The 15269-nt window shown below is 41.2% G+C and overlaps 1 long non-coding RNA gene across 1 annotated transcript; it reads left to right on the forward strand.

The window, feature by feature from the left end:
* Nucleotides 1–273: 273 nt before the first annotated feature.
* LOC105739419 lies at nt 274–2775 on the forward strand. The gene is made up of 3 exons (XR_001115331.2): nt 274–448; nt 952–1077; nt 2247–2775. It is a non-coding gene; the product is annotated as an uncharacterized LOC105739419 (long non-coding RNA).
* Nucleotides 2776–15269: the final 12494 nt, after the last annotated feature.

The following is a 15269-nucleotide window of genomic DNA, read 5'->3' on the forward strand; positions in this document are numbered from 1 at the left end:
GACTCCGACAAAAAAAAAACAAAGCAAAAAAAAAAAAAAGCCAAAAACAATACCAGCAGGTCAAACAGCATTGGCTGAAATTGGCCTTTATCCTCAGCATGGCTCCAAACCACTTCATTTTGCGGTTACTCCTTGCTAATGGCCTCCCTCCCTCCTTTTCAGCACAGAATGCAGTGTTGGGAGGGGAGAGAATGTTCCTGTCAAGGAGCTTTATGCATTCATTATTCTACACCCCCAGCCTGGCCAAAGCTGCTGAAGTGTCTGAGATTCTGTAGTACTGCTCCGTTAGCAGCAGAAGCAAATGAAAGAATTCAGTGTCAGCATTTTCTGTTTCTCATCTGACAAACAAGGTCAGGTACTTCTTTGAACAACCCAGTTCCAATAGCTGTGAAACATAAAGAGACAAGCAGGGGAAGATTTTCCAGAAAGGCTGGTGGCTAGGCACAAGGTGGGTTTAAGTTTTCAGCTTTTGTTGTGGGAGAGGAAAGTTCCCCTCATCCCAGGCGTCCCTTTTTCAAAATAGGGAAAAAGAATCCGGAGTGAAAGGCTCCTTTGTACTTCTTTGCTTCTTGCACTGAAGTGCCAGGTGCAGAACTTGGTTCCCAGGGGAATCAGAATGTCATTGCCATCAAGGTTTATGGCCATTAGTCCTGATTCTTACTGTTTGTCAATGCCGCTGAAAACTCTGAGCATTGAAGCAGATAAAAGAGAAAGTTGTACAAGCAGTTGGAAGAAATGGGTGCTGAAGTGAGGAGTTTTGAGAGTTGAGAGGGCTGAAGTGAGGAGTTTTTGAGAGTTGAGGTTCAGGCTGTGAGGACTGTATCTCTCCCCCGGCAATCATCTGCCAAGTGAGCCCTTTACATGCAACGAAATTTATGTCTCACACACCTCTCTGTGCACCTTCTGTTTTTAACTCCCCAGGAGTAAATTTTTCAGCCTCTTTCTTTATAGCAAATTACACCATTAATGTCATCCTGGCAAATGAAACAAGAGAATAGTATTTATCAGAGAAAGTCTGGTGAGTTGAAGTCCGAGACCCCAGGAAAAAACTAGCCCTGCTGGGCTGCCCCTCCTTTGGTAAGTAACTAAGCACTACATATTCTGTTTTCTGTGGATTGGTTTCTTTTTTAAATGTTTGGGGTTTTTGTTGTTGTTGTTGGTTGTTGGTTTTTGAGACAGAGTCTTTGCTCTGGAGTGCAGTGGTGCAATCTCAGCTCACTTCAACCTTTACCTCCCAGGTTCAAGCGATTCTCCTGCCTCAGCCTTCCGAATAATTGGGACTACAGGCATGTACCACTATGCCTGACTAATTTTTGTATTTTTAGTAGAGACAGGGTTTCACCATGTTGGCCAGGCTGGTCTTGAACTCCTGACCTCAAGTGATCCGCCTGCCTCTGCCTCCCAAAGTGCAGGGATTACAGGCATGAGCCACTGCGCCCGCCCTCTTTTTAAAATGTTTAATGAAACATTGAAAGATTTTTCTGGGCAGAGAAAAGTGTGACATCAGTACAGACCCCAGATTTTCTGTTGGATGTCTTTACCTGGATGCCACACAATACCCTCAAAACTAACATGTCTTCAGACAATCTCATAACCTTCATCCATAAACTTATCTTTTTCCTGTTCCCCCTCTCTTAGTGAGTGGCACCGTCATCCACATAATTGCCTATCTAGACACCTGGGAGTCACCTTAACCACTCCCTCTCCCACACATCCCACCTGTCCTAACATTCCATAGGTCAACAAAGCCTGCATCCTCTCAAAACTATCACCTGCTGTTTATCCCCACTGCCAATCTCTTATTCCAGGACTGTATTGTCTTGGGAGTTCCAGTAAGGAGAAAGACAGTCAGCCCCAAATAATATAAGTAAATTCAAAGTCACTTTCTATAATACCTCATCCCTAACTGTAGTCCCCTCCCCAAGGTGAGTACTGACTATTGCTAGGAGTTTGATGTGTAAGCCTTCTATTATGTTTATATGCCTTTTCAGACATATTCCTGTACATACAAAAATATATGACTGAATCACATAAATGTTCTGTATAAAATATCCTGCATTTAAAAATTTTACCCAGCAACTATCTTGAAGGTATTTCCAAATAGGTATAAATAAATATTTTTAAATCTGTATAGTATTCCAGGGTGGAGGACATCTGTCCTTTTGCCAGAACCTTGATTTTCCCTTGGGAAATCGCCTCCTACACTGTTTGTTCATGTGGCTCACCACCTTACCTCTTCCCTTCAGGAGTGGGTCTATGATCCACATCAGGCCAATCCACGTCACAGAATGGTCTAGGCATTGGATACGTGCCCCAATCTGAGCCAATGAAAGTCATTGCTGAGACATTTTGCTGGTTGCCAGGCTGCAGACATCCCAGGCTTCCTGCTGCCCTCATGTCTACAACCTGTGGTCTGGAACATTCCGGGAGCCACTTTTATCACTTGCAGCAATCTTCTTCAGTGAGTTCCCCAGGACTTGATTTCATCTTACAATATGATTCCATGTGTCTCCCATATTTTAAGGATTCTTTATAATTTCTGGCTTACAGAGAACAAACATTATTTTTTGCTTTCCTGGTCTGTTTTAGATTTTCAAAAATAACTCTGTCACTTCTGTTATATGGTATCATTGCTTGTAATTATCTATTTACTCATCTGTCTCTGGACTGGACTCTTTACAGACAGGCAATAACTAATTATCTGTCTGTCTGGCATTTGGTAGTCACTCATAAATCGTTTATTGCATTACTAACTAAATAAAAAAGTTGACCTTGCATTCACCTCCTCTGGATGGTTCAAGAGACTCTAATGCTTTTTAAAGTAAAAATTTTTATACTAGTTTATAGTGGATTATTGTTCAGAAAATATTTACTTCCCCTACCAGAATTCTATGAAAGAAATACATTTCTTCTTCCTTGATGTTAACCTTGGCCATGGGACACTTTTGGGCCAGTGGGATGTTAGTGGACAAGTTTGAGTGAAGACTCAGCATGTGCGTGAGGGTCAGGTTTCCCATCTCACACAACTGTTTTTCTCAGTGAGAAGAACTTTCCTCAAACAGATGCTGGTTCAGGGAGGATGAGAGACACGTTGAACAGATTTGGACCCAACGAATACCTGAAAGCCAAGTTCAGGCTAGATAAACTGAACTAAACTTTATCTCCATGTGGGTGAGTGAGAAGAAGATGCTTATTTTCTGCCACTGAGATTTGGGGGGGGAGGGGGACGTCATCACACAATATTGCTGTGGCAATACCAGCTGAAGCACACCTACATCGGAATCACCTAGAGTGCTTGTTGTAAATGAGGTTTCTGAGCCCCAATCTAGACCTAGTAAGTGATCATCTCTGGAGTGTTTTTAGAAATTTATATTTTAGCAAGACCCTCAGAAAATTTTTATGCTCACTGCTGGGCTACAGACAATATTTATCAGCATGCTACTTTCAGTGGCAAGGAAAGAGCAGTAGGTTAGCACCCAGAGAGCTACTACATTTACCTACATAAAACTTCTGAGAGATGTAGCACTGTAAAAAGGACAGGAAACAAGGTTTTCCTACCAAATCATTTAATTAAAGGAGTAGAAATTGAGAAACATAAAGGCACCTTGAGGTGATTTATAAACACAGTGTTGCTCAAAAAGCTATCCTTTCACACAGGTATACAGATGACACCATTTACTTAAATTTAAGTAAATTAAAACTAATCAGTCTGAGAACATCAATGGCAACACAATATTCATTATTTGAACATGTATTTAGTAAGGGCTTACTAAATACTAGGAATTCTGGAGAACACTGAAAAAATCAAATATGCCTAAGATAGTATTTGTCTAGTCTGTTTTCCTTTGCTATAACAGAATACCACGGACTGGGCAATTTATAAATGATGGAAGTTTATTTGGCTCATGGTTCTGGAGACTGGGAAGTCCAAGAACATGGCACTGTCACCTGGTGAGTTATCTCACGGCCTAAGAGTAAAAGAGCAAATGAGTGCAAGAGACAGAGGAAAATTTGTGGTCAAACTTACCTTTTTATAGCAAGCACACTCCTATGAAAACTAACTCACTCCCATGATAACAATATTAATCCATTCATAAAGGCAGAGCCCTAGTGACCTAATAACCTCTTAAAAGCCCCACCTCCCAATACTGTTATATTGGCAGTTAAATTTCAGCATGAGTTTTGGAGGGGTCATTCAAGCCATAGTCACATTTTTACCCAAAGAATTTCCAGTCTACCTAGTCATGATCCCTCTGTGTGCAGGTGTGGGTGTTTAGGAGTTTCAAAGAAAATAGGTTATGCCATTCTTGTCTTCTAAATGCTTGCATGGAATGACTTTATCACCTTTCTGATCATTTTTTCTCTTTGGAACCTACCTTGACTCTTGTCTCATGGGGGAATTATTTAAAGTAGATGGCAAGACAAAATTCTTTCTCCCTTTAGCTCTGAATTCACCTAAGCACTCTTCTCCCAGAATGCCTCGTAAGTGTACTGCATCCTGCCAGGAAATTTCATCACTCAGCTCCCATGTAGGAGGCCAGGGCTCCTGAACTCAGGCTCCACAGTTTTATTCTGGTCACAAGCATAGCTAATGAACAAGAAACATTTCAGTGGAGCACTATTATAATCACCCTTTCAGTTCATAGAATCCATGTCTTGAGAAAGCATTTTCAGCAGCAGATGAAATAAGAAGATTGAAATTTGTAGGGAGTCTTACTCTGTGATTAATATGTTGTAGAAACAAATATTGATTTGTTGTTTGTTCATCTGAAGTTTATCTGCTAACCTCAGAAGATAGTTTACTGAAGTAACCTTTGGTCACTGACAATAGAGAACACCTAATGTACTTACCTTTTTTCTAACAATATAATATCATGTACCTAGTGATAGAGGGAGGAGGCACACAAATGCCTAGGCAGATAGGGGCAGATCTCCAGTGAAACCCCACCTCCAAGCCAAAAACATTTTAAATCCTGAAAGCCAAGCTACAAGTCAAATCCACCAACCGGGTTGAGAAGCTGTCTTCCTGTTTGGTGTGCTTTCCTCTGATTGATCCCCACCCTTCACCTATTTTACAGATACCTACCCTTCCCTAATTGGTTTTTTACACTGTCATGTCCACCTTTGAGTGGTGTCTTTGTTTTAACCTTTTTTTGCATACTCACAAACCAATCAACATGCACACCCCTATTCTGAGCCCATAAAAGCCCTGGACTCAGCCACACTAGGGGAGAAAAACCACCTGACTCCAGGTAGTTGACCACCCTCACAACCCCTCTCCACTGAGAGCTGTTTTCTCACTCAATAAAATTATTCTCTGCCTCCTCACACTTCAATTGTCAGCATATTGTCCTTCTTCTTAGACAAAGGACAAGAGCTCGGGACCCACCGAACATGGGTACAAAGAAGGCTGTAACAGTGGTGGGGCTGAGCAAGTCTCAGAGCCACAGGCAAGAGCAGGGCAACAGAGCTGAGAGGGCTGTTAACGTGCCGCCATCCACCTGGGCAGGGTTGTCACCAGCCAGGGGTCTCCAGCTGGCAGAATGACCAAGAAGAATCCTGCATCACTAGCAAATTGCCCTGTGATGTATTTCATATTACTCATCCAAACCAAGGCTTTGACCTGTGGGGCTTAACTTCTAAAAAAAAATCTAGACTCATATCATAATGATGTCATCCTTATATAAAATTATAGAAGAGTCCTTGCTTTCTGAGCTCTCAGAGACAGTACTTCCTAACATACAAATTGCCTTCTAGCAAGGTTTGAAGCAGACATTCTTTTCCCAACTACATATGTTTTGAAATGACATTAAAAAAAAATGAATCCCACAATAATAACCAGAGATTGTATTGTTTTGTATTTTCTTTATAGTACAGTAATACTAGTAGAGTTATCTCTCTTTTGAATATTATCATTAATTCCATTTTTTTCAAGTCATGTTGAAATAATCAACGCAGTTAAACATTCCCAGATAGACTTCGGTATGGTTTGATTTTTTAATGTGATTTAAATTCAGTTACAAAGCGTTTCACTGAAATGCCACTTACTGGTTTGTGGCTTAAAAAGTTCCTTCTTGGTGACAGCTTAGAAGCCAACTTCACTGAAAACAACAGATTGTACTGGTTTCCTTTAGATATTTACAATACTTCATCAAACCAGAGAATTTAATTGCTGCGAAGGGCACTCTAGACATTATCCAATCCAGCCCCATCATTTTGCAAATGAGGAGAATGAGGTTTACAAGAGAGAAATGGCAGCTCAACTACAGTTACACAAGTAGTTAAGAGGCAGAAGTGAGACCAGCAACCACTTTCCTGACTCCTGATCCATTCACAATTTTATTTATAAATACTCTTACGACACTTTCATTGCTTCCAGTGTGAGACAATTTTTTATAGTGGATAATCTGGAGAACATAAACTTAAAATACTCATGTTTTACTCTTTCTCCCTTTGAAGTACTAATAAATTCAAGACCTCTTCCTTGATGACCCCAGCTTTCCCCCCTTAGTAGTCATTATTTGAAACAGAACCACTAATGACTTATAAAAACTTGCATGGATCTCTGCATTGTTGGCCTTATCCAGACAAAGCTTCCATTCAAATAAAAATAATGTTGTGGGAGTGGTCTGAGAGAGACCTGAAGCACTAATCTCACTGTGTTTGAACATGCTATTGAGTACATAATATCCAGCCATGACCCAAAATCCTCTGTGCCTAAGCCACTATAAAATAGTTGCACATTATTTACTCAAGTGAAATTCTTTTAACAGTTGTTAGGGCAGGAAACTCAACACCCCAGAATAGTGACAACAGAGTTGGTGGTATAACAGCTGGGGGTCACAGGCTTACCGTGGTGCAGGTCCAGCTCTCAAGTTACAATCTGTTCTGGGTCCAGCAGCAAAGGCCTAGAACAGTAAACACCCGATTCAGTGTGAAACTGGGAAACAACCTTCCCCCAGTCTAGATAGTATTAATAGAACCAAATGATTCCTGAGTTCTTCCTGTTTGCTAGATTCTTCTGGTCTGGATGTCTTTCCCGTGCCAGTGAAGAATCAAGAGCAAGAGCACTACTGACAAGCAGAGCGTTGGATTGCACACAGCAAGTGGGTATGGAAAGTGGGGAAGAGGTTGGTAGAGAACAGAGAAGGGAAACTTCTGGGTAGGGAAAGTGTGAGGTCCAGGTGCTAAAGCCAGTCCCATTTTACCCCTGTCCTGATGACATCAGGCTTCTAACGCAGCCATTCAGGACTTCTGGTTGCAGCTTCAACGTGCAAAAGAACCCTACTTGGAGATTATCCTGACATGAGGCAGAGCAGGAAATTGAAGGGGAAGAGAGGGTTCTTATTGTGCCTTTTGGCACCAGGGCTGATGAGTCAGAGGTAGAGGTAGTAATTTTGTGGGAGAGGCTTAAGATAAGTGTTATGTGTTTTCACGTGTCTTTTACAAATTTTCAGTTCAGGCATGTGAAAAGTTGGGTTGGCCCTTACATTTACTGTGGCCTTGAATTCCATAGCCTTGTTTGGTTACATCTCACTGGAAAATTAATTCAGTGTCTTTTTCTTCTATCATAACACAGATTTTCTTAGGCACAATGTATTCATTCACTTATTTATTTTAACAAATAATTATTGCTATGTACTGGCACTTCCTGGATGCTGGGGATGTAGTAGTGATTATAGCTGCCTTTGTAAAGTTTACAATCCCATGGGTGAAGTGCACAATTAAACAAGTCATGACAATAAAGTGTATTAAGTGTTACGATAAGCAAAGTAAAGGAATGAAAAGCTGAAACACCAATCTTGCCTACTTATTCACTTTGTAAATTGGTAATGATTAACAAAAACCTACTTTGTGGGGCTGGCATGAGAACGAGCTGAGATCGTGTGGTTAAAATGCTTTGTAAAGTGTAGTGACTCTTAGTTGTACCTCCTAGTCAAATGCCTTATCTAAATAATTTAAATGTTGCAGAGAAAGACTCAGAAGAACACCCCTCTTATTTTGAGAGCCCAGACTCTGATTCCACAGATACCAGAGGCCACCCAGGGACCAATCACCAAGGGCTGAACAAAGACACTATACTGTAAATGGGTTACTCCCCATGAAAGCCCTGCCCCACTAGGTGTCTGTTTCAGAGCAGACCATAAGGCCACAGGCAGGAGACAGCCAAGTGCAACAGACAAAAAGGGCAATGCCCTACAGCTCTCAGCTCACCAGGAACCTGCCAGGCTCACCTGCACTCTCCTGGCTTCCTACCTTGCTTTACTCAGCACTTCTCACAGTTGTAATCACTTATTTGTGTAGTCATTTTTACCAGTCTCTCTCTCCCCTAGTAGATAGCATGCTCCACTAGGACAGGGCCCAGGGCTATTTGCTCACCACTGTACACCCCAGCCCCAGCCCAGGACTGTCAAATAATGCTGCTCAACTGATACTGCCTGAATGAATGACAAAATGCATGCTACTTACTGTGACTTATACCATTTGGGAAGTACAATTTTCTCTCTGAGCAATAGTTTCCACTTGACCTCTCTCAGTAATGAAATTTCTACAAACCTATTCCTAGGAGGCAGGACAAGCAGGCTGAGGCAGTCACCTGGAAGTGAAAGCTCAGGTCGAAAAGTGTCAGGGTAGTTACCTGGGGTCCCTTTCAAGTGCCTAGAGCAGAAGCTTCTAGAATCTTGCAGCCCACCTCAGGCTAGGAAACATCCTCAGAAATGAGGGAGACACAGCCTTTTAAAAATTAGGCAGCCTGAGGAGGCAGCTGGGCTCAACTCCCTGAGATGCTGAGGTCCTTTCTCTCAGGGCATCTTGCCAAAATCTCTGGTATGTCCTACAAGGAAATAGTTAATACTGTCTCTTGACTTCTGGTGTCTGTTTTTATGCCCTGGTTGTGGGCAGTAGTTTGTTTGTTTTGTTTTGTTTTGTTTTCTTGGGACAGGGTCTCGCTCTGTGGCCCGGGCTGGAGTGCTATAGAACAATCTCAGCTCACTGCAGCCTCCACCTCCTGAGCTCAAGCAATCCTCCCACCTCAGCCTCCTGAGTAGCTGGGACTACAGGCGCATGCTACCACACCTGGCTAATTTTTAAATTTTTTGTAGAGACAAGATCTTACTATATTGCCCAGGCTGGTCTCAAACTCCTGGGCTCAAGCAATCTTCCTGCCTCGGCATCCCAAAGTGTTGGGATGACAGGCATGATGAGCCACCACACCTGGCCTGTGGACAGCAGTTTTAATAGGAAGGGAGAAAATGGCAATATGTTTCAAGTATCTGTGTTTTTACCCTGCTGTCTAATGACTTCCACAGAGGCTGTAAATTTTGAAATCTAAGCACAAGAAGCCTCTGTCAAGAGGCAATGACCTAACATTTTGGGCATCACTCCATGTCCACATGAAGAACATCCCTGGCAAAGAGCAGTTGTAGCGTATTAGTGGTAAAAATAACAACCATTCTCCTAATTTTCAACTAAATATAACTCCTAATGGCTAAAGCACTGTAAGCTAATCAGATTTTTTTGACCTTCAAAAATATCAGTTTGAAAAGCAATATTACCCATAACATACAAAGTCAGTATTAACTATGACATAAGATATTCTAGACTGCTGTACAATTACTTGTTTTATCATTATCTTAGAATTCTGAGCGTTCCAATCTTTCCCATCGTGGAGTGAAGGGAGAATAAAAGAAATGGGATTTACTTTATGCATTTTTCTATATAACAAATTATACATTGCATATGTGGTGAAAAAAATAATGCCAAAATAGTCTTCAATCTAGAGACAGAGCCAGGACTCGTGGCTCACACCTGTTATCCTAGCATTTTGGGAAGCCGAGGTGGGTGGATCACTTAAGCCTAGGACTTCGAAACCAGCCAAGGCAACATGGCAAAACTTCTTCTCCTAAAAAAAAAAAAAAAAGTTGGGCATGGTGGCATTTACCTGCAGCCCCAGCTACTCAGGAATCTGAGGTGGGAGAATCACCTGAGCCTGGGAAGGTCGAGCCCGGGAAGGTGATGGCACTCCAGCCTGGGCAGCAGAGTGAGACCCTGTCTCAAACAATAAAATAAAATAAAATGAGACTCAGAGAGTGAGTCTAATACACAATGAAGAATATTGCAGCCTTTTGGTTCAGGTAAACCTTCTAGGGGTACACAGAAGGATGGAGGGAAATTTAGGTTAGACAACTGGTTCCCAAATGTTTTTGCCAAGCTGAGGCATGAGAGTGGACTTGTTGACAAATTAACCATTCAGTAGAAAATTGTCCAATGAAAAACTGTTACTGATGAGGAAATGACAGTGGCTTAGGAGGTACAGTGTAGAGAAAGGGACACTGGGCAAGAAGAAATAGGTTAAAATTTGAAAAAGTAGGGGAACGAGAGGAGAGTTTAAAGGCAAAAATCATGCCCATTATGGTTCCTTGTCAAACTTTTTCTAATGAAACACTAAGATGACTATCTTGTCTACAAGTTTTATTCACTCAAGAATATCAGAATCAACTTCACTTTCCCCTAGGAGAGGCAATGCATCAAATCTCTGTCCTACATGTCTTAACCAGGAGGCAGACTAGGTCAGGCCCCTATTATGCTATTTTAAGCCCCATGAATTTTCCTTCATAGCACTAAATAAGGGTTATAATTTGAAATTTATGTATGAGGCTATTTGATGAAGGTCACTCATCCCTCCCCCTCCCCCGTAAACTACAGGTTAAGTATCTCCTATCTGTAATGCTTAGGACCAGAAGGGTTTCAGATTTCAGGGATTTTTGGATTTTGGAACATTTCCATATATATAATGAGATATCTTAGAGATGGGACCGAAGTCTAAAGAAAATTCATTTATGTTTCACATGCACCTTATACATGTAACCTGAAGGTAATTTTATACAATATTTTAAGTAATTTTGTACATGACCCAAAATTTGACTGTGTTTTGAGTATGACCCATCACATGAGGTCAGGTGTGACATTTTCTATTTGTAGCTCATGTTGGTGCTTTAAAAATTTCAGATTTGGAAGCATTTTGGATTTTGGATTTTCAGATTAGGGATGTTCAACCTGTAAAAGTTCCCCAGAGGCAAAACTGTGTCTTCTTTTTTTGTAAGCCGTCAGTTTCCAGCGTCTAGCACAAGGCTTAACACGTTGCCTGGCATGTAAGAGACACTCATTTAGTAACTAAGTGAATAAATGTAGTTTCACTATCCTTCCCTTTTTTCTCTTCTTTTCATCTTCCTTCCCTAGTCAATATTTTCTGGTTTTCTTCTATTTTATTTTATTTCATTTCATTTTCAGATCAAAATTATAATTCGTCTCAACTCTTCTACGCAATGGGTTCTTTTCGTCAACAGCCCTGCATAACACTAGGAGCAGCCTCCTATGTCTCCAAACTTCTTGTGTCTCTAACCCATTAAACAAAGATTGGGAACCTTAGAGATCGTTAAACTAACAATCTCCTGGAAAGGTCAGAGTATAGGGCTGTGATTAAAACTGCAGACACCAGAGCAGGATTTGAACTGTACTCAGGTAACTTACTAATTGTGTGCTCTTACATGAGTTGCTTAACCTCTCCAAGTTTTAGTTTCCTCAACTATAAAGGGAGGATAATAATAAAATCAACCACCTCAGCCAGATAGAGTGGCTCCCCACCTGTAATCCCAATACTTCAGGAGGCCAAGGCCAGAGGATGACTTAAGGCCAGAAGTTTGAGACCAGCCTGGGCAACATAGACCCTGTCTCTACAAAAAATAAAATAACATAAAAATTAGCCAGGCATGGTGGTGTACACCTGTAGTCCTAACTGCTGGGGAGGCTGAGACAGGATGATTGCCTGAGGCCAGGAGTTTAAGACCAGCCTAGGTAACATAGCAAGATGCCATCTCTACCAAAAAAAAAAAATAGAATAAAATAAAATTATCTTGGCATGGTAGTGCACACTTGTAGTCTCAGCTACTCAGGAGGCTGAAGCAGGCGGGCCACTTGAGCCCATGAGTTCAAGGCTGCAGTGAGCTATGACCCTGCCACTGCACTTGCCTGGGCAACAGAGGGAGACCCTGTCTCCAAAGAAAAGAAGAGAAAAGAAAGGAAAGTAAGAGGAAGCACTTCAAAGATTTATTATAGTGATAAAATAATTTCTATAAGTGAAGTACCTCATACAGTGTCTGTTACATGGAAAACATTATAAAGTATCAGCTATCATTATCTCAGTGGCCACAAATCCCAAATGTGTATTCTGTTACACATTCTTGCAACTGGTCCACAATTTATACCCCCAAAATGGGCAAATGGACTCAACTTTAGACCCCCTGTCACTGCTCATTGGCAGTCTCTTTCCCCTGCTATCCATGCTACCGGAGTGTCTGTTCTGGATTAGGGGATGGGGAGGCAGTGGAGGGCAGTATAGTAGAAGGGGGAACAACCCAGTCAAAATCAGAGCTCAATGACCAATTGTTATTCCAGGGCAGAAATTTCTTCTTGGCCTCCAGGCTATTATGGCCTAAGGCATTCCCTTGAATCTCCAGGGAGGCAATCTGTGTCTACAAAACACAGTATTCTTCTTAGAGCTCTACTCTGTAAGAGCTGCCTCTCCCAAAACTAGCAGGAGTTGAATGCGGTTGAATGCTGTGTCATTAGGAAACAGGAATGCTTTATAACCTTTCTTCAAACATTTAAATCCTTCTCTCCAAATAGGAGAGATGAGAATTCTGCAACACGCAGCTCACAACAGAACTGATGGAGCCTATGTATCGAGAAGAGGTCAGAAGCTGCCCAAAGCAGCTCTGAGGCTGGGGTCACTGCACCCACCAGCTGCTGCCTGGAAGAGAAACGGGAAAGGGTGCATGCACTGTTTTGCATTTTTTCTCCAGACAACCAAAGAAATCGGGATGACAGCCAGAGTTCCCTGCCTGGGGAAAACAGCCCTTTTCAACCCAACTTATAGGATTGGGAGTGTTGGGGAGGGTGGAGGAGTCATCCTCGACACACTTCTGTCTGCAATATGTGGAGAAAAGTAGGAAAGAAGCAGAACTCCAGCATATCTTCAAATGGATGGCCCCTGAAACGGAACAGACAGTACACAAAGGCACACTACAACTTTCCGGGCAAGAGTCTGTGGCTGCAAAGATGGAAACTGATTTGTCGAGGACCCTAGGAGGTGAACTGAAACCAGAAAGAAGAAATGCTGGGAGAGGGTGAATGAGGCTGGAGATGGCCTATATACATAATTGTACAGGGATGAGAAAGCCCACTAGGATGTAGGGCTTTTTTGCCTTTTAGGCCACATTCAGGGATTGCTGCAGACAGGGCTGTGCCCAGTAAGCAAGAATGAAAGGAGCAGGGGCAACCTGAAGCTGTGTGCTTAGGCTCACAAACCTGTCTCCAAAGAAAGTTTTCCAGATCATTCTTTTATATGCTGTATGGAAGCAAACAAAATTACAGTACCTCCTTTTTCATGACTGAGCCTCTCAGTGAGAAATCGATATTTCCTTACAGTCAACTCAAAATTTCCCAGTTTGTGGGAAATGAGTAATGGGGTTGAGGACATGCTACCCCCAAATATGGCACCTTGGCATTTGAGATAAAACAGAAGCAGTAAAGTCTCTCTGAACTTCTCCCACCCTTTTCTCCTGTAGCTGTTCATAAAACCTAGGGGAGATTTTCTGACCTTACTCTGAAGCAGTTCTTAAGATCCTCACTTTAGAGATGTCCTCACTATATCCAGAAGAAAGGAGCATCCTTATCTCCGAACACAAAACATCACAGAGAAGAATCTGAACAAACAGGACTTGCTAAGTTTCCCTTGGTTTTTTACCATCAGATCACACTGTTTTGCCCAATCATATTTCTCCACGACTGTACACTCTTCATTAAACCTAAGATTATATATATATATATAATTGTTTCTTTGGGTTTTCATTTCCTTATAAAGACTCATGTCATGTAAAACCTACATTAACTAATGTGTCTAATTTTCTCTGTTAATCTGTCTTAGGTAAAAGCGACTTCAGCCACGAACCTAGGAAGGGGGAGATAAAGATGTTTTTCCTCCCCTACATGGCGAAGAGGAGGGGGTTTGCTATCACTCTCCTCCCTACCACGTTTCTTTTTTGGAGGCCTGAGTTCAAAACACTTATAGAGTAATCATCTTTGAAATTAGTTTGAATTTAATTTCTTACTGATTTAAATTTTTGGAAAGTTTCTATTTGGATAAATCCTTTTCACTGGTGGCATATCTAGTGAAGGTTGCAGGAGGATCTAACTGAGAACATTTTGTTAATGATTGCACCACTTCAGAAGAAAGAGAATATACTTAAAACACTAAAAAATTAAATACTGCTTTTGTTTTTCCAATGCTGCAAAATAATTAGGACTACAAGGAAAAAAAATCTTGGGGAGGACCATTTCCTCTTTATTTAAAAGGAAAAATAAGTCAGTTTCCCAAAGAAACAGAAGCTTAGATTTTTATGGGACCCCAGGGTGCTACTAATACTACCCTAACACTATTGTTATAATCCAATACAACTTATGCCAATACTTGACACTACTGTTAATATAATAGTCAAAATTACTATTATTTTCATTCAAATATTTTAAGCCACACGTATTTATTTCAGCATCCATGTGTGTTTAGGGCTTCTATATCTTCTAGGCCAACACTCTCTCAAGCACAGACTTGAATCCAGACAGTCTGGCTCCAGGAATCAAGCTCTTAATAAATGTACCGTACGGTCTCTCTGTGTCTTCCATGAACAATTAAATCTGAAAAGTCAAGTAACAATTTACAACTAGAGAAACTGAGACCAGAGGCATTTGTCCCTGTGTCTGCACAGCAGGTAGTGGCTGAGTGGAACTGGAAACTAAGTTTCCCAATTCCCAGGCCTTACTCATTCCACTATCCCTTGGTGACATGCCAATGCTTTCAGAATGTTATCTCTGAATTCCTGGGAAGTTCTGAACACAGACATGAATGGAGAGTCTACACTGAGCAGCAGTTTAGGAGACTCAGAGACATGGGGCAATGAATAAATTTATTTCTTAGGGTCTTTCTAACACTCAGATTCTGCATTAGTAGATACTGTAGTTAAAGCAGATGCTACCACAGAACATATTTAACGTAAAAATTTATTTTTTGAGTTGCAAGTTTAGAGATAAATTACACCAAATTTTATTCAATGTTACCATTCATTTTTAGCTATTACTACAAAGAAAAATGTATCAAGTCATGAGCTGAAAGTTTAGCATAAAGAAAGCATATCAGACTTAATCCTACCTAGCTA

This window comes from Nomascus leucogenys, chromosome 2 (genome assembly GCF_006542625.1).
Source record: "Nomascus leucogenys isolate Asia chromosome 2, Asia_NLE_v1, whole genome shotgun sequence".
Classification (NCBI taxonomy): domain Eukaryota; kingdom Metazoa; phylum Chordata; class Mammalia; order Primates; family Hylobatidae; genus Nomascus; species Nomascus leucogenys.